The sequence below is a fragment of the Podarcis melisellensis genome (assembly GCF_964234715.1).
Source record: "Podarcis melisellensis genome assembly, chromosome: 4".
NCBI lineage: Eukaryota > Metazoa > Chordata > Lepidosauria > Squamata > Lacertidae > Podarcis > Podarcis melisellensis.
The window spans coordinates 81953521-81976816 of record NC_138531.1 but is presented as its reverse complement, the minus strand read 5'-3'; the positions used below and the strand labels follow the sequence as shown (position 1 = coordinate 81976816).

The 23296-nt window shown below is 44.5% G+C and overlaps 1 long non-coding RNA gene across 7 annotated transcripts in view; it reads left to right on the top strand.

Annotated features, from left to right (window-relative positions):
* Positions 1 to 22969, top strand: part of LOC309369377 — a 37985-nt gene extending 15016 nt beyond the window's left edge. For 3 of the 7 annotated variants that reach the window (XR_014168066.1, XR_014168067.1, XR_014168068.1), the window contains exon 5: positions 2760 to 2964. This is a non-coding gene — a long non-coding RNA (uncharacterized lncRNA). Of the gene's footprint in view, positions 1 to 2759; positions 2965 to 10521; positions 10572 to 11505; positions 11878 to 22426 lie in introns of those variants that run through there. The other 4 variants (XR_014168062.1, XR_014168063.1, XR_014168064.1 and 1 more) reach the window with 4 other exon arrangements.
* The last annotated feature ends 327 nt before the right edge of the window (positions 22970 to 23296 follow it).

The window sequence follows — 23296 nt, the reverse complement described above, 5'->3', positions numbered from 1 at the left end:
ACGTCACTTTCGATCCGTTGTTTGCATAATTATCTACAGTATCCCCCTGCTAGCCCAGGGTGAGCACTTCAGTACATAACAGCCCCAGTCCTGCAAAGTCCTATTGGTCACAGAGCCTGGCTCCTGTACACACACCTGACACTGGTGGTCCAAGGTGGATGTTCCCCCCAACCCACAGGAGGGAAGGTCATTGAATCAGGATCACAGCAAAGGGCAAAGGGTTAACACCACTGCCCTCTAGCCACCATACTAGAGTCCAAGGCAGGGCTGAAATTGCAGGACTATGGCTCTGAGTAATCAACTTGCTCCTAGAGAGGCTGTAACCAGACTGAGCCTTTTGGGCTGATCAGGTGCTGATTCTCTCCAGGCTGCTACAGCATAGGGGAAAACCAGAACCACAACAGCAATGGATACCGGGAGTGGGGTACCCTCTCCTCCCCACACCCTGAATCTCCCCCCAATAATATATAACTGGATCTCTTTGAACTGCTCCAAGACTACCTGAAGACTGGAGGAGTGATGCTTTGCAGAGAGTGTTAGAATTGACTGAGGAATGTTCTGATACAAGTATTGGATCTCTGAGTGACCAGGACCATTCTTAGACCATTCTGCCACAGGGGATGCAAACTGGATTTTGCGGTCCCAAATTATGTGGTGACCAGTAGACAGACCAACTCCATATGAAAAACAAGAGAGAAATAATGATTCACTGATGCATGTAAGCAGCAGTAAATAATTATGCTTTTTTACTTTATGAAACTCTGTTTTTGCCTCACTCGGTACAAGTCATCTGCTCATAATCTGATATACAATTACACTTTGCAGTGGTAAATATCACACACATCATTCCTTGGTAGTGGGAGTTTAATTTCCCCATCTCTTTAACTAAAATTGAAAGCTCACAAAGAACTAAAGTGCACTGCAAGGAAAGAACTAGGTATCACTCAGGAGTGAACTTTGCAATTCTCTGCTCTTCAGAGCCATTTGGCAAAATACGGCCTGAGTCATCTACAACTAGAATTGCTTTTTTCCCCATGGTAGGGGAAGTGGGGGACAAATTTACAAGCTGTGAATTAACTTTTCTAACTGAACTGTCCTCACCTCAGGCTGCAGTGTGATTACTGGGCCTGATTTTTTTAATAGAAAAACCAACAGTGAAAATTATAAAAATAGCATTTATAAGAATGAGCCAACTTATTAGATTCCCCTTGGAGGGAAAATAAGTTTTCTATCTCCAATCCAGAATTTTGCATCTTCATTTCCTTGAGTTGCCTCAGGTTTTGTTGGCATGGATCAATTGCTACATGACTTTTGTTATGTTAATTACCGTTAATCATGTGCGTGGTAATGTAGAGCTGCCTTGCACTCACCCAGTGCTGTCTTCTTATTTATTTATTGCATTTATATCACACCTTTTGATCCAAGGAGCTCAAGGTGGTATACATGCCCCCCCCATTTAATCCTCACAACAACCCTGTGAAGTAGGTTAACCTGAGAGGCAGTGACTGGCCCAAGGTCACCCAATGGGGCCAAGTTGGTATTTGAGCCCTGGTCTCCCTGGTGGCGCTGTGGGTTAAACCACAGAGCCTAGGACTTGCTGATCAGAAGGTCAGCGGTTTGAATCCCTGCAACGGGGTGAGCTCCCGTTGCTCGGTCCCTGCTCCTGCCAACCTAGCAGTTCGAAAGCACATCAAAGTGCAAGTAGATAAATAGGTACCACTCCGGTGGGAGGGTAAACGGCATTTCCATGTGCTGCTCTGGTTCGCCAGAGGCGACTTAGTCATGCTCACCACATGATCCGGAAGCTGTACGCCGGCTCCCTCGGCCAATAAAGGGAGATAAGCACCGCAACCCTAGAGACTGGACCTAATGGTCAGGGGTCCCTTTACCTTTACTCCCTGGTCCTAATCATTGTACCATACTGGCTCTCTTACTGGTAACAACTCTCTAGGGTCTCAGACAAAAGTCTTTCCTCTCACCTACAGACCTTTTAACTGTACCTCGAGTTACAGTCCCTCCCAGTTGATATGCACCTAGTACTGTACCACAACCATGACTTCCACCATGCTTTTCTGCCTAAAGCTCTTGCTTGAACCACATCTCCCATAGTCCTCTGCACCACGGCACACTGTTAACCAGTCTTCTCCCAACATGCCTTTCGACTGCTAGTGCTACCACCTATTTGTTGGAAAGGAAAGAGAGTGACGAGCAAGTATATTTGAAGGGGCTGATATTTGGGGGTTTGGGGATGTGGGAGGGGAGCTGCAAATCCTTCTCTGGCTCAGACTGAAATCCAAACCAGAAGAGAACTTTGGGGGCTCATAAAACTTACCTCTTGTTTTGAGGCAGGCTTTATGAGTCTTCAGTGTTCATATCTGAGTCCGGCTTGGCAGAATTTTGCAGCATCTCCAGCTCAGATATTGGCTAAGTGCTCATTCCTTTTTGCAATTAGAAAAGAGAGAGAAAATGAACACTCAGGACAGTTTCAGGTCTCAAAACTCCTAAAGGTCACCCTTTTGAATATATTGGTAAAGTTTCTAAATCCTTCAGTTACAGCACAAAACCCATGAGGATGTCTGGCCCAGTCATTCTGTCCAATTGATTTTAGTTAGCTTCTAAAGTGCATGTTTTCTCCAGCTCATGTTTCAATTTGTTGTTCACCTCATGGCCCTCTTGACACCATATAAACTCCGCACAAACACTGTCATCATTAAATGTAATCTCTTTCTCCATTATTCAAGGCCCTATTTATCTTGCAGCCCCAGAGAGACCAGCCAGGATGAATTAATGCTAACAGCTCTAAATCTGCAGATAATCTCTAGGGTTATTTTACCATACACAGTTCCTAGAAAGGTCCTTGTCAACCACTTGCTGCTCAGCTCCAGGTCTGGAAATCATCACAATTCGGAGCACGTTCTTCGGAACATTAATCTTTGCTTGTTTTTAATAATCCTAGTCACAAAATTGGTTTTGATTCTTATGCATTGCTAGAAATTTCAGCAACTGAATCAGGGAAAACTGACTTTGTGCAAAGGTATTTGATTCCATAACTCCTTCATAGCAACTCCCCTGTGAGGAAAAGGTGGGGGAGGAGTTTTTAGTTTAGAGGAAAGGCAAGTAAGATGTGACATGATAGAAATTTATAAAATTATGCATTGTGTGGAGAAAGTGGATCGAGAAAAGCCACCCCCCCTTAACCAACACTAGAACCAGTGAAGCTGAAAGTTGGAAGATTCAGGTAAAATAAATTACTTCTCAACGCAGCACATAGTTAAATCATGAAACTTGCACTAACTTGATTAGTTACTCTGCAGGCTCCAAGGCCTCATCAAGGATAAAGTTTTTTATATTGTTAACTCAGTTTGAAGTGAGTTCCTACATGAATGGCAGAAGACAAAACAGGGCCAGAGTCAAAATTAGAAAGGTAGCCGCACGCTACAAGGTCACCTCTTTCTAGTCTCTTCTTTTGCGTCTTCCTTCCACTCAATCTCTTTTCCTTCCTTCCTTCCTTCCTTCCTTCCTTCCTTCCTTCCTTCCTTCCTTCCTATAGAAAATAAAGTGCTGGTACTCATATCTTGATAAAAGTGGTGTGGGTGCCAACACAAAATGGGTGCCACAAGCAGCAAAAAAAGAGGTGCTAGCACCCAAGGCATTTTGGCACCAGAGGCGAACCACAAAATGACACCCCCGCACCATAGGAAAAGGGGTGAGGAAAGATTTGCTTTGGGAACAATGGAGGGGGGGGGTTGGCCAAATCAACCTTACTGAATGGTTGAAGTGTGAATCAAAGGCAGTGGGTGGGGAGGGGCCCACAGAACCACGCTGGGCAGGTGCAGAGCCCAGGAGACCACAGAGGTCAGCCCTCCCCATTTCCTCCTAGGGGTGGGAGCAGGGCTATCTTAAGCATATGTGGTGCCGGGGTGCAAAGATCTGCCCGGCGCCCCTAGATTGTCAACCTTTTTTAGGGAGAGTACCCCCAAAGTTGTTGACCTGTTTTTAAGAAAATAGTTGTTTACCTTTAGAACAGTTGGGGGACACAGGGACTCACAGTGTCCCATGCACAGGGGCGTACGAAGGTGGGTGTGGGTTCCATGCTGCGGGGTCCAAAATGTTAGGTGGCATAGACGCTGTGCTGTCTGCGCCGTGCACCCCTAGCGCCAACGGTTAAGATGGCCCTGGGTGGAAGGAGACCCTGTTCACCAAAAGGCTACTGTAGAGGCTGCATGGGGATAGGGGTGTTCAGGAGGCATCAGAGCCAGCCTCCAAGGAGCATGCCACAGCCATTGCTGCTACAGCAGCAGCAGCAGGCAACACATTCCTTGGAGGCTGGATCTACTGCCACTGCGGATCCTGCTGCCCAAGGCAGTTGCCTTCCCTTGCCTCATGGGTGGGCTGGCCCTGGATGATACTCTGTACAAGTGAGTACTGTCACAAAAAAAGCCCTTACATAAATCTATGTATTTATTAGAGAACAATTATTTTCATGTCAAAGAGGACACACACACCACCACTGTCTTAAGCAGGTATCAGAGCATACATTTGAAAGGCCTTCCTTTTATTAGGTATTCCTACAACCTACAACCTACTAAGTACTGTGAAGGATCAAAATTCTATGCTCACGCCACATCTCCCTTTCTTTATAACCCAAACAGATGTCTAACATTACAGCTCCCATTAAGTGCAAGTTTTCAAAACGACACTTAACTGCATCACCGTCTCCATTAACCATTTGGGTGGAAAATGTCAGAAGAGCCACTCTGGCACATTTTTTCTAGCACTAAAAAAAAAAAGCATTATCCCCTTTTTGTGTTATTCTTGGACCTCTTTGCTAATAAAACTCCTTCCCAATCTTGGTGGAGTCCTTGAGAAGGCAGAGATGGTCTGTTTCTAATTGTTTTCTTATTGTTGGCTTTCAACATCACATCTTTTCTGCTGATGTCTGCCTCAAAATCCCTTCCGAGGGAATATAGTGTTTCTTCCATGAGATGGTGATCAGACTTCATGGCAGGATGTTTATCTGAAGGGGGAAAATGTTTTGATCTGTAGCTGTCATCTTAGGTTGGATCTTGCGTGCGTTAATTTGGATACAGTTTGGTTTGATGGGTTATTTTACACGGTTTTTATCTTGTGTTATTATAATAAGGAGACATTTTACTAATGGCCATTGTTTTTCCACCTTTTCAATTAGATTCAAGTGTTAAGCGTTATGTGTTCAGCAATGCATATTACTTGAACAATTCACATTTTAACATGGTGTAAGGAATTCCTAATTCACTGTTGTGACATTTGCTGTTTTCCGTTCATGCGATATGTCCCAATGGCATTGAATGTGTAGTTTTTGCATATGAAGAAAATTGTCAGGATATTTTCTAATGGAAAAGGGCAATCCCTGCATAGCTGGTACAGCCATGGTCTAGGAGTGCTCCTGGTTCCATCTCTATCACAAGAAGACCATGTGATCTCAATGTCTATGAGTGTCTTTTACCAACTTTGGCTGGTAATACAGCTACTGCCATTCTGGACCAGGATCACATGACCACTGTCATCCATGCACTGGTTACTTCCAGGATGGACTACTGCAATTTAGTCTACATGGGGCTGCCCCATAGGTTGGCCTAGAAGCTGCAGTACAAAATGCCCTGGCTTCCACTGTTCACTGGGGCAGACTATCAGCATCATGTAACGCTGCCGCTGAAATAATAAAACTAGCTGCCAATTAGCTATCAGATTAAGTTCAAGGTACTGGGTGGGACGCGGGTGGTGCTGTGGGTTAAACCTACAGGGCTTGCTGATCAGAAGGTTGCTCTGTCCCTGCTCCTGCCAACCTAGCAGTTCAAAAGCACATCAAAGTGCAAGTAGATAAATAGGTACCGCTCCAGCGGGAAGGTAAACGGCGTTTCTGTGCGCTGCTCTGGTTCGCCAGAAGCGGCTTAGTCATGCTGGCCACATGACCCGGAAGCTGTATGCCGGCTCCCTTGGCCAATAAAGCGAGATGAGCGCCGCAACCCCAGAGTCGTCCGCAACTGGACCTAATGGTCAGGGGTCCCTTTACCTTTATTGGTACCGGTAATTACTTTGTGTGGTCAGAGTAATATTGAAGTACGTACATTTTTGATTGAATGATTCCAGGCTATATGCTGCAAATATGTCATTCAGATCTAATATTTTGTGTGTGCATGCTTGGCATGTTAACTTCTACACAATCCTGTTTTCTCAGCATGGATATTAATTGCTGTTCTGCCACTTGCTATCCATACCAGTGAACTGAGTTTGGCCGCATGTATCCTTCCTGAGAGATTTTGTTATTGTTGTTGTTCCTCCCCAAGTCACTCCTCTCCTGCCCTTTTCTGTTTTAGCCATAGGCTCATCATTATTATACAGCTTCCAGGAGCTCCTTTCTGTATGATATAATAATATTAATAATTATTAATAATAATTTTATTATTTATACCCTGCCCATCTGGCTGGGTTTCCCCAGCTACTCTGGGCAGCCCCCAACAGAACACTAAAAACATAATAAAACTTCAGACATTAAAAACAGGGCTGTCTTCAGATTTCTTCTAAAAGTCAGATAGTTGTTTATTTCCTTGACAACTGATGGGAGGGCATTCCAAAGGGCAGGTGCCACTACCAAGAAGGAGCTCTGCGTGATTCCCTGTAACTTCGCTTCTCACAGTGAGGGAACCGCCAGGAGGCCCTTGGCACTGTACCTCAGTGTCCAGGCTGAATGATGGGGGTGGAGATGCTCCTTCAGGTATACTGGGCCAAGGCCGTTTAGGGTTTTAAATGTCAGCACCTACCCAGGGCCTATGCCAGTGCTGCCGGGGGCAGGCGGGCTCCCAAGGGGTGCGGGGTATGGAGGGTGCCCTCCCAGGCACGGGATAGCTGCTTGGGTGCACAGAGCCGCGTGCCCTTTAGCCGGGATGGAGCAAGCTGCCCACGAGGGCAGAGCAAGCCGTCAATGGTGGACATTCGGCGCGCTGACCACCTGCGACTGCCAAATGTCACCCCCCCAGGAAAGATACCCAAGGCAGTCCACCCCCACCACACACCCCTTCCTCTACCCCCGTACCTACCCTTCATAACTTTGTTCCATTACATTTCAGGAAAGCGCCATCTCTATTGTGATTTCAGCTTCCTTTTTCAGTCAACCTTTTAAGTGGATAGGTTGTATTTTTTACCACCGTTTGTATCTGTATTTGATTTGAAATAGTTTGTATTATAGATTTTTAGAATTGTCTTTATTAAATTGTTTCATATATGTCTGATCTTTTATTGTAAAATCACTTGGAGATGTCTTATAGGAACTGATTCATAAACGGAAAAAATGCTACCAAGAAGAAAATAGGGGCGCCGGAGGACGAGACAGAAATGTAGTTTTTCACCTTCCCTTTAGCCATGAATCAGGCTTGCCAGAATGGATCACTTCTATTGGTAGCGCTGCCTTTGGTAATGTCCAATATGCAATTCCTTAGAAGGAAGTTTTAAAAAATGAACATCCAGATCCAATGTCATCAGCCGAGTTCTGCAATGTGCATAGCTTGAGAGATTTTTTTCTTCAGACATCTGTAAACAATACATTAATACTCTAAGGCACAAGAGTGGAACTATATTTATCCTAAATATTCAGGAAAACAAAATGAGAGGTTCAAAATCAGATCTAGGGATATGAATTAACTGTATGAAGCACAAAGCACTCTAACCACTGTGTTCCTATCATCTGCCCACTAAGATCTATATGTCTTATTTGTGTTATCTGCCCCTTTCACCACTACAGAGAACATTTCTTGATTCAAACTTGATGTATAAAGAATATATAGAATGCTGTATACACACAGTGATGCTGTAACATGCACTTCCTGTTTCCCCCCACCAAAGAATGATGATCCTCAGTGGGGGACTCCATTGGTGCTTTATCCTTCCACAGAGAACATGGCATCCTATAGATGTCAACAGCTGAATGCTTGAGTCCCAGTCCTTGTTACCCCCATATCTGATCACCAACTATTGCACCTTGCACAACACACACACACACACACACACACAGTCCTGCCTATGAATAAGCTGATGTCACTGGTGTGGTCTGTCATGATATCTCAGTGAGGCGAGAGATGAAAGGAATCTTTGGAATGTGTTGTCCAACCTCAGAACAGCAAAATTCCATAAAGGGATTTCATTGTTTTTCCTTCTGAAAATATTCCTGCTAACTTTAAACAGGGAGGAGGAGGAGAAACCAGCTCCAAGCCTCACTAAGAAGGACCCAATATTAATTATGATTTTACTCCTTGGCTCTTAGACATTGTGATGAGATCACTAGCCAGAAAATAATCAGTTTTCCAGATGTGCAACCAATAGTTCTGGCTTTTTAAGATACATATTAATATATCTTATTTAAATAGCTATGCCCATTGGAGGTTTCAGCAAGTAATAAAATACGTGTTTGGAGATGCGTGTTTATTTTAATAATAGACGAGCAATACTTGTTACTTCATTTTGGAAATAATTGTTGCGATTAATCCACAGCCGTGCTTCTACATTTAGAGGAGCCTACAAAAAAAAAACGAAGGGAAGATGGTATAATAAGGAATATGCTCTGAACAAATGAATTCCACAACATGTATTGAATCTGGATAAAGCATCTGATTAGATCATGATTTATTTCATGGGTTGAAAGAGAAAGCATTCCAAGTATTTTTAGTGTTTTGTGGGTCCAAGATCCCACAAGTACTTAATATGGCCTTCTTATTTGCTAGAACAGGAATGGCTTAGGAGGGGAGATCAGTGATATATCACTACAGTAAGTGAGGGAATGCTGAATGGTATAAACAAAACATTATCAGGCGTATTTGACCAATGGGCCTGTCTAATAAATTATTATTTGGCAAATGTATTATAAACATAGGTCTTAATGTCTTCAGGTCACATCTTTATGGCTGCATTTTTAGCCATATCAGTTGTCAACGAAGAGTGTTTGGCTCTGTTTTTTGTTTTAAATATTAAAGGCCATCTGGAAGTGACTGTATATGTGTATGTATGTGTGCACACATACACACACACACACACACACACACACATTCACAACCTGCAGCGGTAATTTTTCCTGCTTGGCTCCTACCCCCACCAGGTAGGAACATCATAAACTTGCATTTATTAATTTTTGAGTGGAATATTTCCATCAGCGCAATGCAAATGGGTTGCTGTCACATCCTGAATGATGCCACCCCAATCTCCAAGAGGTTCAAGATTCCAGGGATTCCAGGCGCTTACCTAGGGTTTTGTTTCCTCAGAATGAGGCACAAGCAGAGACTGAGCTGTCCTTATGATATGTGGTTTATTTACACATATATAGAATCTGAGCCTATGATGGACAGCATTAGCACCCCAAGTAGGTCTTGCTTCTCCCATAGCCACTGCCTTGGATTAAACCAGAAATCAAGCATGGCGCTCATTCGCTTGCTCTGGCTTCCACCTGCTTCTAGGCCAGCTTTCTCTTTCTGGCTTCTTCCTGCAGCCTGCTTTCAGCCCAGCTCACAAAGACACACAAAACTCTGGCTTTTGTCCTTCAAACTACAGCACCAGCCATGACCCATATTTAGGCCATTACCAAGAAATTCTCCTGGCTATTCCAACAATTGAATTCTTGGTGGATCTAGGAATTTGGAGATATTCGAGCGTACAGCCTAGCCCCAGCCCAACTCTCAACACTACATTCACACAAGAAAAAAGGTAAATGAGTCTGAACAGATGCCACTTCAACTGTACTCTTCTTAAGTTTTGCAATTTGTGGGTGTAGCAGATGCTTGTTGGCTGCAGATGTGAGAGTGGGTTTCCACATAGGAATCTTCCTTACTGGATTGGGGTAATAGCCTGACACGCAAGCAGCGACTTTTAAAATAGTTATACTAGTCAGGTAAGGGAGCAAAACCTTCAGGTGTTTGTGCAGAGCCAGGAAAAATGAGGAAACATCAGTCATGATTCCCTGGTGTGGTTTCTTGATGCTGACTCGTTACCATCAGCTCTGAAGATGGGAAGACAGGAAATGTGGGGAATGACTGAGATACAGTTTGTACCTCAGAAATTGAGTTCGGAAATAATGTGTCCCTGCCATCATTCCAGAGGGGTCACAGAACTCATCTGTTTCAGATGGCCTTTGCCAGCAGTCATGCTCTGCTTGCTCAAGTACTCTTCGCTACACCTCCAACGTACCCAGTCAACAATATGGCGAGGCATCCAATGTAAAGCCAGTCACAGACTTGCACCTTTATAGGCCTTACCGTTCTGAGAAAGCTATCAGGAAATAGAGAGCCTGGACTAAGACCACAGCCAGGAAGCTGCAGGGTTAAGGGCTCCAAACACCTTTAAAGCAAAGGCAATGTTAACATGTGATTTTATTATATATATTTATTTTTAAATTGCTTTTTTTTAATGTGCCAACTTGTTTTTACTGTTTGCTTTTATTGGCTTTGGAACTGGAAATGTAGCAAACTTCTGGTAAAATCCTGTGCTGTCCTTCCTTGACAGGAGATTTGAAGGTTCCATCATGAGGGAAATAAGTGACAACAAATAGACAGGTATGAAATTTAGTCAATACAGTGGTACCTCGGTTTAAGTACTTAATTCGTTCCGGAGGTCTGTTCTTAACCTGAAACTGTTCTTAACCTGAAGCACCACTTTAGCTAATGGGGCCTCCTGCTGTCGCCGCGCCGCCAAAGCCCGATTTCTGTTCTTATCCTGAAGCAAAGTTCTCAACCTGAAGCACTCTTTCTGGCTTAGCGGAGTGTGTAACCTGAAGCGTATGTAACCTGAAGAGTATATAACCCAAGGTACCACTGTAGTCTCTAGGCTGCAAACCTTCCCAAGCAAATGGCACAAAACCCCAAACAGTGGTACCTCAGGTTACACACGCTTCAGGTTACATACACTTCAGGTTACAGACTCTGCTCTCCCAGAAATATTACCTCGGGTTAAGAACTTTGCTTCAGGATAAGAACAGAAATTGTGCAGCGGTGGTGCAGTGGCAGCAGGAGGCCCCATTAGCTAAAGTGGTGCTTCAGGTTAAGAACAGTTTCAGGTTAAGAACAGACCTCCGGAACGAATTAAGTACTTAACCCAAGGTACCACTGTAGTTGGATACTAATGCCCACTTTCTCTGAATGAATTAAGTTCGTAACCCGAGGTACCACTGTAATTCAAGTTATAGGAAAAGCAATGTTCAGCCCATGTACTATGGTTGTTAGTGTGTTCTGTTGGGGAGGCTTCAGTTTGCTCAGCCACACTCAGTCAGAAAGCTTGCTGGGTGATCATGAGTATTTTTGGGGGAGTGAGATGGGACAAGCCCATGTACACTGCCTTGAGATTCCTGGAGAAAGGCTAGTATACATGTAACAAATCGTATACAGACATGAGATTTACCAGCTCTGGGATGTCGAGACAGCAGGATATGGAGTTCAATATTTATTCCTGGTTTTGCATGTTCTTATGCCTTTTTCTTCCACCCTTTTGCAGTGCTGAACTGAGCACTTTCTGTCCTCTGCTTTAGGGATCCAAACCTGCAGGACCCTCGTTTGATGTGCCTCTTCACAATGGTTAAAATGGGTGTCTGTCAGCAGACATGCCCCATCTGGATGCAGGCAGGATTTAATACTTGAATATTATCTCCCATCAGCATCAGAGAGAATTATGCCCATAAATCCCTCTATAGCATTATGACACCAAAGTGCGTTATTGAGATCTCAGCATGCCACACGGCGCCTGCAATGCCAGGAAATTAAGATTAAGGGGGAAGCCATTCCCCTCATCTATAGCAAATCACCATAAAGGACTGCCGTTTCACAGCAGAGCCGAGTATTAAATATTTACCTGGAGGCATAAACACAATTTGAATATTTGCTTTAATTAGCTTATAAATTTGATAAGTCAGAATATGCCACGTTTGTGACAGCCTCAACCTAAATCGGTTTTCGTACGGTGCGGGTTTCAGCAAATTGCAAAGTTATACCGAAGGTTACACCTTATCCATTCTATTTGTTAATTTGAAACACACTTTATGCAAGACCACAAAGTCACTAAAAGCTAGAGAAGCATTTAGTAGTTGCAGGGAACTGCTATATCTGCCGACAGCTGCTAGCCCTTTTGCACAAGCAGTTGCTGTACCATGGAAATGCCAGCATTATGCAGTTGTAAAATAATAATAAATAATAATAATAATAATAATAATAATAATAATAATAATAATATATTTATTTATTTATTTATACCCCACCCATCTGGCTGGGCCTCTCTAGCCACTCTGGGCGGCTCCCAACAAATATTAAAAACACAATAAAACATTAAACATTAAAAACTTCATTAAACAGGGCTGCCTTCAGATGTCTTCTAAAACACAGGTGTTTATTTCCTTGACATCTGATGGGAGGGCGTTCCACAGAGCAGGTGCTACTACCGAGAAGGCCCTCTGCCTGGTTCCCTGTAACCTCACTTCGTGCAGTGAGGGAACCGCTAGAAGGCCCTCAGAACTGGACCTCAGTGTCTGGGCAGAATGATGGGGGTGGAGATGCTTCTTCAGGTAATTGCAGTTAGAGAGAGCAGCCCAGTAATTGTGCATATGGCATACTCTCCAACACTTTGAAGCCCAAATCCAGGACGCCATCTTACCAGATGCCATCTTCCAATAGCTGCCATTTTATATTCCCAAGGGCTCCCCTCCCCCTCCACTGAACAAATCCTGAGTTCTTCTGGGCTTCCGATATGTGTTTCTGAAGATTTGACCACAGTTTGGGGTTCATCTGTTTTTAAATCTTGCTCTCTGTTTCTCTGCGAAAAGTACTATTTCACTAAACATTAACCTTCACATGAACGGAACTTTCATTTTAACGGGTACCACTTTGGGCATGTTTCCAGAAAGAGACGATATACATATTCCAATGGGTGCGTTATTCACACAGCAGTGTGTCAAAAGTAATTGCTCTCTCAGCTGCAGTGCACTTATTCACTCAAATCATGCGCAAGCAGGAATTTCAGAAAAATCCATTGTTCCAAGGAAAATTACTCTCTCGATGCTTCAGTTCACTTTAATGTCAAAAAAATAAATAAATGCTAAGAGATGCCATAAAGGCACCTTTCAGTAAAGGTGAGTGACAAACTGATCCTTTGGGATTGGGCAGCAAATAAGTGACTCAAGATGGAGGCCAGCTGACAACTGCACCAGCATAATGTCTAAACCAATGGTATCAGACCCAAGAAAATCACTGCAAACAGTAGTGTCTGCCAACATTACCTAGTCTGGTATTGTGGCATGATGCTACATTTGCTATGTGATGCACAGCAATGGGTCAGCAATGTAGGACTTTTTAGCCACCGATGAGGAATCTTTGTTGTTTAGTCGTGTCCGACTCTTTGTGACCCCATGGACCAGAGCACGCCAGGCACTCCTGTCTTCCACTGCCTCCCGCAGTTTGGTCAAACTCATGCTGGTAGCTTCGAGAACACTGTCCAACCATCTCAACCTCTGTCATCCCCTTCTCCTTGTGCCCTCCATCTTTCCCAACATCAGGGTCTTTTCCAGGGAGTCTTCTCTTCTCATGAGGTGGTCAAAGTATTGGAGCCCTAGCTTCACGATCTGTCCTTCCAGTGATAATAATAATAATAATAATAATAATTTATTATTTATACCCCGCCCATCTGGCTGAGTTTCCCCAGCCACTCTGGGCGGCTCCCAATCAGTATTAAAAACAATACAGCATTACATATTAAAAACATCCCTAAACAGGGCTGCCTTAAGATGTCTTCTGAACGTCAGGTAATTCTTTATCTCTTTGACATCTGATGGGAGGGCGTTCCACAGGGCGGGCGCCACTACCGAGAAGGCCCTCTGTCTGGTTCCCTGTAACCTCACTTCTCGCAATGAGGGAACCGCCAGAAGGCCCTCGGCGCTGGATCTCAGTGTCCGGGCTGAACGATGGGGGTGGAGACGCTCCTTCAGGTATACAGGACCGAGGCCGTTTAGGGCTTTAAAGGTCAGCACCAACACTTTGAATTGTGCTCGGAAACGTACTGGGAGCCAATGCAGATCTCTCAGAACCGGTGTTATGTGGTCCCGGCGGCCACTCCCAGTTACCAGTCTAGCTGCCGCATTCTGGATTAATTGCAGTTTCCGGGTCACCTTCAAAGGTAGCCCCACGTAGAGTGCATTGCAGTAGTCCAAGCGGGAGATAACTAGAGCATGCACCACTCTGGCGAGACAGTCTGCGGGGAGGTAGGGTCTAAGCCTGCGTACCAGGTGGAGCTGGTAGACAGCTGCCCTGGACACAGAGTTAATCTGCGCCTCCATGGACAGCTGTGAGTCCAAAATGACTCCCAGGCTGCACACCTGGTCCTTCAGGGGCACAGTTACCCCATTCAGGACCAGGGAATCCTCCACACCTGCCCGCCTCCTGTCCCCCAAAAACAGTACTTCTGTCTTGTCAGGATTCAACCTCAATCTGTTAGCCGCCATCCAACCTCCAACCGCCTCCAGGCACTCACACAGGACCTTCACCGCCTTCACTGGTTCTGATTTAAAGGAGAGGTAGAGCTGGGTGTCATCTGCATACTGATGAACACCCAGTCCAAACCCCCTGATGATCTCTCCCAGCGGCTTCATATAGATATTAAAAAGCATGGGGGAGAGGACAGAACCCTGAGGCACCCCACAAGTGAGAGCCCAGGGGTCTGAACACTCACCCCCCACCACCACCTTCTGGACACGGCCCAGGAGGAAGGAGCGGAACCACTGTATAACAGTGCCCCCAGCTCCCAGCCCCTCTAGACGGTCCAGAAGGATGTTATGGTCGATGGTGTCAAAGGCCGCTGAGAGATCCAGCAGAACTAGAGCACTCAGGGCTGATTTCCTTAGGAATGGAGAGGTTTGATCTTCTTGTAGTCCATGGGACTCTCAAGAGTCTCCTCCAACACCATAATTCAAAAGCATAAAATCTTTGGCGATCAGCCTTCTTTATGGTCCAGCTCTCACTTCCGTACATCACTACTGGGAAAACCATAGCTTTAACTATACGGACCTATGAGGAATCTACTTTAGTGCAAATCCTCATGCCTGCAACTTGGTAGTAAGGTGTTTGATGACTCACAATGCATCAACAGATGCTAGTCGATTGATGCATAGTATATCAAGACAACCTTGCCATGATGTATTATATAGAGGATGCCCCATAACTATCTATTTTGGCTCACACTGCTCTGTGCACCTTTCACAGCTATGTACTAGGGGGTTTTTTAGGCTCAGGGCAAACTACACATTACATTACAGTCCCAACAATTCATTCTCTCTTGCAGAGCACCTACTGGGACACTTCAAACCACAGAAGCAGCAGGGAGAGGATATTTAACCCTTTACCTGCTAGCTCATTTTCCACTGAAAAGTTTCTCATCAGTGGTGGGGAACCTGTAGACCTCCAGATGTTGCTAGACTACCTTACATCTCTCATCAGGCCTAGACAGCACTAATGATGGTCAGGGATGGTGGGAGCAGGGATGGTCCCAGGGATGGTGGGAGATGTTGTTATGCAGTCATAACAACATCTGGATTTTTTCTGGAGCTTTTCCAACTCTACAGTTCCTTTGTCTCATTTCTTGTCTCTTGGCAGCATGTCATAAGAAGTTGATTCATAGGACCCTCTTGTCTATTCATGGAGGGCCATGAGGCTGGGGTGGTTGTCACAGAGGTGGCACGCTCACCATCTCTGTCCTCAAGTGAGGGACTTGGAATGCCTGAGTAGGAACCATCACCTAATGGCGTACGCACAATTAAAGGCCTGTTGTTGTTTAGTCGTTTAGTCGTGTCCGACTCTTCGTGACCCCATGGACCAGAGAACGCCAGGCACCTCTGTCCTCCACTGCCTCCCGCAGTTTAGTCAAACTCATGCTGGTAACCTCGAAAACACTATCCAACCATCTCGTCCTCTGCCGTCCCCTTCTCCTTGTGCCCTCCATCTTTCCCAACATCAGGGTCTTTTCCAGGGAGTCTTCTCTTCTCATGAGGTGGCCAAAGTACTGGAGCCTCAGCTTCACAATCTGTCCTTCCAGTGAGCACTCAGGGTTGATTTCCTTCAATATGGAGAGGTTTGATCTTCTTGCAGTCCATGGGACTCTCAAGAGTCTCCTCCAGCACCATAATTCAAAAGCATCAATTCTTCGGCGATCAGCCTTCTTTATGGTCCAGCTCTCACTTCCATACATCACTACTGGGAAAACCATGGCTTTAACTATACGAACCTTTGTTGGCAAGGTGATGTCTCTACTTCTCAAGATGCTATCTAGGCCTGTCATTGCCCTTCTCCCAAGAAGCAGGCGTCTTTTAATTTCGTGGCTGCTGTCACCATCTGCAGTGATCATTGAGCCCAAGAAAGTAAAATCTCTCACTACCTCCATTTCTTCCCCTTCTATTTGCCAGGAGGTGATGGGACCAGTGGCCATGATCTTCGTTTTTTTGATGTTGAGCTTCAGACCATATTTTGCGCTCTCCTCTTTCACCCTCATTAAAAGGTTCTTTAATTCCTCCTCACTTTCTGCCATCAAGGTTGTGTCATCTGCATATCTGAGGTTGTTGATATTTCTTCCGGCAATCTTAATTCCGGCTAGGGATTCATCCAGCCCAGCCTTTCGCATGATGAATTCTGCATATAAGTTAAATAAGCAGGGAGACAAAGTACAGCCTTGTCGTACTCCTTTCCCAATTTTGAACCAATCAGTTGTTCCATATCCAGTTCTAACTGTAGCTTCTTGTCCCACATAGAGATTTCTCAGGAGACAGATGAGGTGATCTGGCACTCCCATTTCTTTAAGAACTTGCCATAGTTTGCCGTGGTCGACACAGTCAAAGGCTTTTGCATAGTCAATGAAGCAGAAGTAGATGTCTTTCTGGAACTCTCTAGCTTTCTCCATAATCCAGCGCATGTTTGCAATTTGGTCTCTGGTTCCTCTGCCTCTTCTAAATCCAGCTTGCACTTCTGGGAGTTCTCGGTCCACATACTGCTTGAGCCTTCCTTGTAGAATTTTAAGCATAACCTTGCTAGCGTGTGAAATGAGTGCAATTGTGTGGTAGTTGGAGCATTCTTTGGCACTGCCCTTCTTTGGGATTGGGATGTAGACTGATCTTCTCCAATCTTCTGGCCACTGCTGAGTTTTCCAAACTTGCTGGCATATTGAGTGTAGCACCTTAACAGCATCATCTTTTAAAATTTTAAATAGTTCAGCTGGAATACCATCACTTCCACTGGCCTTGTTATTTGCAGTGCTTTCTAAGGCCCATTTGACTTCACTTTCCAGGATGTCTGGCTCAAGGTCAGCAACCACACTACCTGTGGTATACGAGGCATCCATTTCTTTCTGGTATAATTCCTCTGTGTATTCTTGCCACCTCTTCTTGATGTCTTCTGCTTCTGTTAGGTCCTTTCCACTTTTGTCCTTTATTATGAAAATCTTTGTACGAAATGTTCCTTTCATATCTCCAATTTTCTTGAACAGATCTCTGGTTCTTCCCATTCTATTGCTTTCCTCTATTTCTTTGCATTGCTCGTTTAAGAAGGTCTTCTTGTCTCTCCTTGCTATTCTTTGGAAATCTGCATTCAATTTCCTGTATCTTTCACCATCTCCCTCGCATTTTGCTTGCCTTCTCTCCCCCGCTATTTGTAAGGCCTCATTGGACACCCACTTTGCTTTCTTGCATTTCCTTTCCATTGGGATGGTTTTCGTTGCTGCCTCCTGTATAATGTTACGAGCCTCCATCCATAGTTCTTCAGGCATTCTGTCCACCAAATCTAAATCCTTAAACCTGTTCCTCACTTCCACTGTGTATTCATAAGGGATTTGACTTAGATTGTATCTTACCGGCCCAGTGGTTTTTCCTACTTTCTTCAGTTTAAGCTTGAATTTTGCTATAAGAAGCTGATGATCTGAGCCACAGTCAGCTCCAGGTCTTGTTTTTGCTGACTGTATAGAGCTTCTCCATCTTTGGCTGCAGAGAATATAATCAATCTGATTTCGATGCTGTCCATCTGGTGATGTCCATGTGTAGAGTCATCTCTTGTGTTGTTGGAAAAGCGTGTTTGTGATGACCAGCTTGTTCTCTTGACAGAACTCTATTAGCCTTTGCCCTGCTTCGTTTTGATCTCCAAGGCCAAACTTGCCAGTTGTTCCTTTTATCTCTTGACTCCCTACTTTAGCATTCCAATCCCCTATAATGATAAGAACATCCTTCTTTGGTGTCACTTCTATAAGGTGTTGTAAGTCTTCATAGAATTGGTCAATTTCAGTTTCTTCAGCACAAGTAGTTGGTGCATAAACTTGGATTACTGTGATGTTAAAAGGTCTGCCTTGGATTCGTATCGAGATCATTCTATCATTTTTGAGATTGCATCCCAGTACAGCTTTCGCCACTCTTTTGTTGACTATGAGGGCCACTCCATTTCTTTTACGGGTTTCTTGCCCACAGTAGTAGATATGATGGTCATCCGAACTGAATTCACCCATTCCCGTCCATTTTAGTTCACTGATGCCCAGGATGTCAATATTTATTCTTGCCATCTCATTTTTGACCACCTCCAACTTACCCAGGTTCATGGTTCTTACATTCCAGGTTCCTATGCAATATTTTTCTTTACAGCATTGGACTTTCCTTTCGCTTCCAGGCATATCCGCAACTGAGCGTCCTTTCGGCTTTGGCCCAGCCGCTTCATCAGCTCTGGATCTACTTGTACTTGCCCTCCGCTCTTCCCCAGTAGCATGTTGGACGCCTTCCGACCTGAGGGGCTCATCTTCCAGCGTCATATCTTTTATATGCCTGTTGTCTTTGTCCATGGAGTTTTCTTGGCAGGGATACTGGAGTGGCTTGCCGGTTCCTCCTCCAGGTGGATCACGTTTGGTCAAAACTCTCCACTATGACCTGTTCATCTTGGGTGCCCTGCTCGGCATAGTTCATAGCTTCTCTGAGTTCTTCAAGCCCCTTCGCCACGGCAAGGCAGTGATCCATGAAGGGGATTAAAGGCCTACATGGATTAGATTAGACCAGTTTATCACAGCTTGAAATACTTATTCTCTCTCTGAAAGTTCTCATTTCTATCTTCCTTTCTCCCATCTTCTGAGTCCGCGTTTGTGTCAGATATTTGGGATCTGCCACCACTGGAATAATTTGTCCCTGCCTTTCAAGGGCTGTTCTTCCATGATGGCTAAAGTTCAAACTCTGAGCCTGGCTCCCGTGCTATAGTGGCACCTGGTGGTGACACAAGCAAGCCTTACACAGTCTTATAACACCAGCTACAGGCTTAGGAGGAAACACATGTCAAGGGAAGTTATGTATGACATTGAGATTCAGCTAGAAGATATTATGCATTTTGTTTCCCAGGGAACAGTCTTCAGATCGAAATATATCAAAGTATGTTTGTTCTGTGCCTTCCACTTTCGCTGTAAGCTGGTATGAGTTGAATAGCCTACTGGTATTGGCTGAGCAGATTCAGTCTTCAAATAAGGATGGAAGTTTGATGCATTGTACTATAGACTCCTTTTACCACTGGGCAAGCAATTTTTTTTTTTTTTTAAAGAAAACAGTTCTGGTTTGTTTGTTTTTTGTTTGTTTTTTAAATAAAGATCCCTGCAGCCACAGAAGATTTTGATCCATATGATTTGTGAGCACCATATTCAAATCAGTTGGACATATAATTACAATGCATGAAAATTCAGCGGCTGGAAAGTATTTTTCTTTGTGAGCTAGAGGCCAAATGTGAAGCTGGATGGATGTCTACAAATAAAACTCACTCAGCACATTAGCAGCTGAAAAGGAACTATGGTGATATAGGAATGAATCTGTTCTCCTCACTTTTGCATAAAGCCCTCAGTATCAATATGACCAGATGGCAAACAACAATCGCCCAATAGAAAAACCAAAATTATGTGATGTTACATGGCTTCCCAAGGTGCTCACTGTGGCCTTGTGATCAAATAACTCTGAATGTTTAAGATGGAAAAGGCTGAAAAAATTGAGTTTGGTTTTGTATCGCCTGAGATGCTTTACAGATGAATTGTGCTGAATGACACACTGGCAGCACAGCTTAAAATCCAGCCTTCTTCAAGGAGAAATTCAAGGGTGATCTGCTCTTCTAGCGCTAAACGTTCATTTTGTATCTCAAAGCCCTAGTCACCCTCTGTTCTCTCCTTGCATTTTCAAGAGCTGCCGTATGTGCTCTCTAAGGCTGATGCTTCAGGGAACGTTGTCAAGCTTCTTTTAGTTAAGCTGACAGGTATTGGAATGACAAGAAAACTTGTAACAGAATAAAACGAACCAGGACTTTTTTCAGTGGTGTCAGTCAAGCATTTTTACCTTAATTGCCAGAGTGGTGCATGCTCTAGTTATCTCCCACTTGGACTACTGCAATGCACTCTATGTGGGGCTACCTTTGAAGGTGACCCGGAAACTACAACTAATCCAGAATACGGCAGATAGACTGGTGACCATGGGAGACTGCCGAGACCACATAAGACCTACATTGGCTCCCAGTGCACTTCCGAGCACAATTCAAGTGTTGGTGTTGACCTTTAAAGCCCTAAACGGCCTCGGCCCAGTATACCTGAAGGAGTGTCTCCGCCCCCATCGTTCTGCCCGGACGCTGAGGTCCAGCACTGAGGGATTTCTGGCGGTTCCCTCATTGCGAGAAGCAAAGCTACAGGGTACCAGGCAGAGGACCTTCTCGGTAGTGGCACCCGCCCACCAGATGTCAAAGAGATAAACGACTACCTGACATTCAGAAGACATCTTAAGGCAGCCCTGTTCAGGGAAGTTTTTAATGTGTGACATCTTAGTGTATTTTTGGTCTTTGTGGAAGCCGCCCAGAGTGGCTGGGGAAACCCAGCCAGATGGGCAGGGTACAAATAATAAATTATTTATTATTATTATTATTATTATTATTATTATTATTATTATTACTACTACTACTATAATTCTAGCTTCTGCCACACCCAGTCAACCCATGCACATACAGCAGAGATGGTGAACATATTGCCCTCCAGGGTGTTGTTGGACCACAGTTCCCATCATCCCTGACCACTGGCTATCCCTGATCACTGGTTGGGGCTGATGGAACAAGATTTGGAAGGCCACAGGTTCCTCGCCCTTGGCATAAAGCTATTGGACTACAACTCCCATTACCCCTAGCTTGCAGGATCAGTGGTCAGGGAAGATGGGAATTGTAGTCCAAAAACAGCTGGAGAGCCAAGTTTGGGAAACCCTGGCATGGAGCATGCTCCTGCTGCCTTCATGCATGTATAAGAACCGTCTTAAGGAAGCAGTAGGTCTTTCTCCTTATTCAACCCCACCTGCCTGTCTGACTTACAACCAGACCAACTGATTAAAATTAAAGATTCAGTCTTTTTATTCTTCACACTTGACTGCTATGCATCTGTGTCATGGTGTAGATGTCTTTCCAGCATCAGCTTCCTGGAAATAGCCAATGAGAATGCCCTGTAGTTGCACATAGAGTACAAGGACCCAAAGAATCAGAGGTGACTCTAAAGCCACAGGAGTCGTGTGGCCAGGCTCTGCCGCCATTCCTCCTGAGCCACCAACTCTGTGCTTCTGCCACAGCCTTCTAGACTGAGCCCTATTTTTTTCAAGGGCAATGAGCTGGGTTTTAATTTTCCCATTTTTAATATAGCAATCAGATGCATTGCACAGCTTAGCAGGAATGCAATCTGTACACGTCTCTCTTTCCCAACATCCATTTACATGCTTTCATGTTCTTGCCAGCTGTACATCAGGAACCACATGCACACATAATACCAGTTGTCTGGAATATTGGTGGCATCAATCATAGTTTATAAGTTATGACTCGGGTTGGATTCCATTCTGTCTAATACCTTGACATGTGTTTCAGTGAGGTCCCACAGCCATTAGCTGACTTTTAGAAGTTGGGCTGCGTAACTCCACAGATGCCCTCTCTTCCAAAGCCCAAATATTTCTCTCAACCAACCTACCCATGTGTTATTATGGTATGGGAGACTGTTCTTGTGGTTCCAACCATCAGGGGGAGTACATGGTGGCGCAAGAATGGTGGCACCTCTGGAATGAGCTCCCCGTGGAAATGCTTCTGCCACTGACCAACCTTGTGTTTCGGCACTAGTTGAAAACATCTCTTTTTATCCAGAAAGTATTAATACTGTGTATTGCAGGCATAGGCAAACTCGCCCTCCAGATGTTTTGGGACTACAATTCCCATCATCCCTGACCACTGGTCCTGTTATAGCTAGGGATCATGGGAGTTGTAGGCCAAAAACATCTGGAGGGATGAGATTGCCTATGCCTGGTGTATGTATATTTTCATGCAGGCTGTTGTATTAGTGTTGAATATAATACTTTTAATTGTTTTAATTGACTTTTTTCAAGTTTACATCATTTTCTGGTCGAGGTTCAGTATTCTGTCATAAACTGCCCTGGTATCTGTATGATGAGGAGTGGAAATAAATCAAATCATCTCAATGCATCATAGAACCATAGGAGCCAACTCCTAGGGGCCAAGGGGAATATGACCCCTCCAATAAAAGATTTGAGGGGGCTGCCCCTCCAAGTTGACGGATGTTGTTGTTGTTGTTTGGTCGTTTAGTCGTGTCTGACTCTTCGTGACTCCATGGACCAGAACACACCAGGCACTTCTGTCTTCCACTGCCTCCCACAGTTTGGTCAAACTCATGCTGGTAGCTTCAAGAACACTGTCCAGCCATCTCGTCCTCTGTCGTCCTCTTCTCCTTGTGCCCTCCATCTTTCCCAACATCAGGGTCTTTTCCAGGGAGTCTTCTCTTCCCATGAGGTGGCCAAAGTATTGGAGCCTCAGCTTCAGGATCTGTCCTTCCAGTGAGCACTCAGGGCTGATTTCCTTAAGAATGGATAGGTTTGATCTTCTTGCAGTCCATGGGACTCTCAAGAGTCTCCTATATTGCCATTCAAATGGTGTTCGTGCACCGCACCATGTGATTGATTATGTGGGGCGGGGCTTACTGGGCTCCCCACAATATTTTGTTCACCCCTGCATAGAACTAATAAGATTCATGTTCAGATTCTAAGTTCAAATGTATTTTTCCTCCCTGTTCATCTTAATTCCCAAACGAACTATGGGTATATTATTTGGCTTTCAGGTAATGAAACAAGGTCCTTGTGTTCATGTCAGTTTGCATTGCATCTGTCAGCCTGTTCTTAGATCTATAGGAATAATACTACACAATACCTTGTAGAAGCAGATGTTTGGAATACACTCCCAAA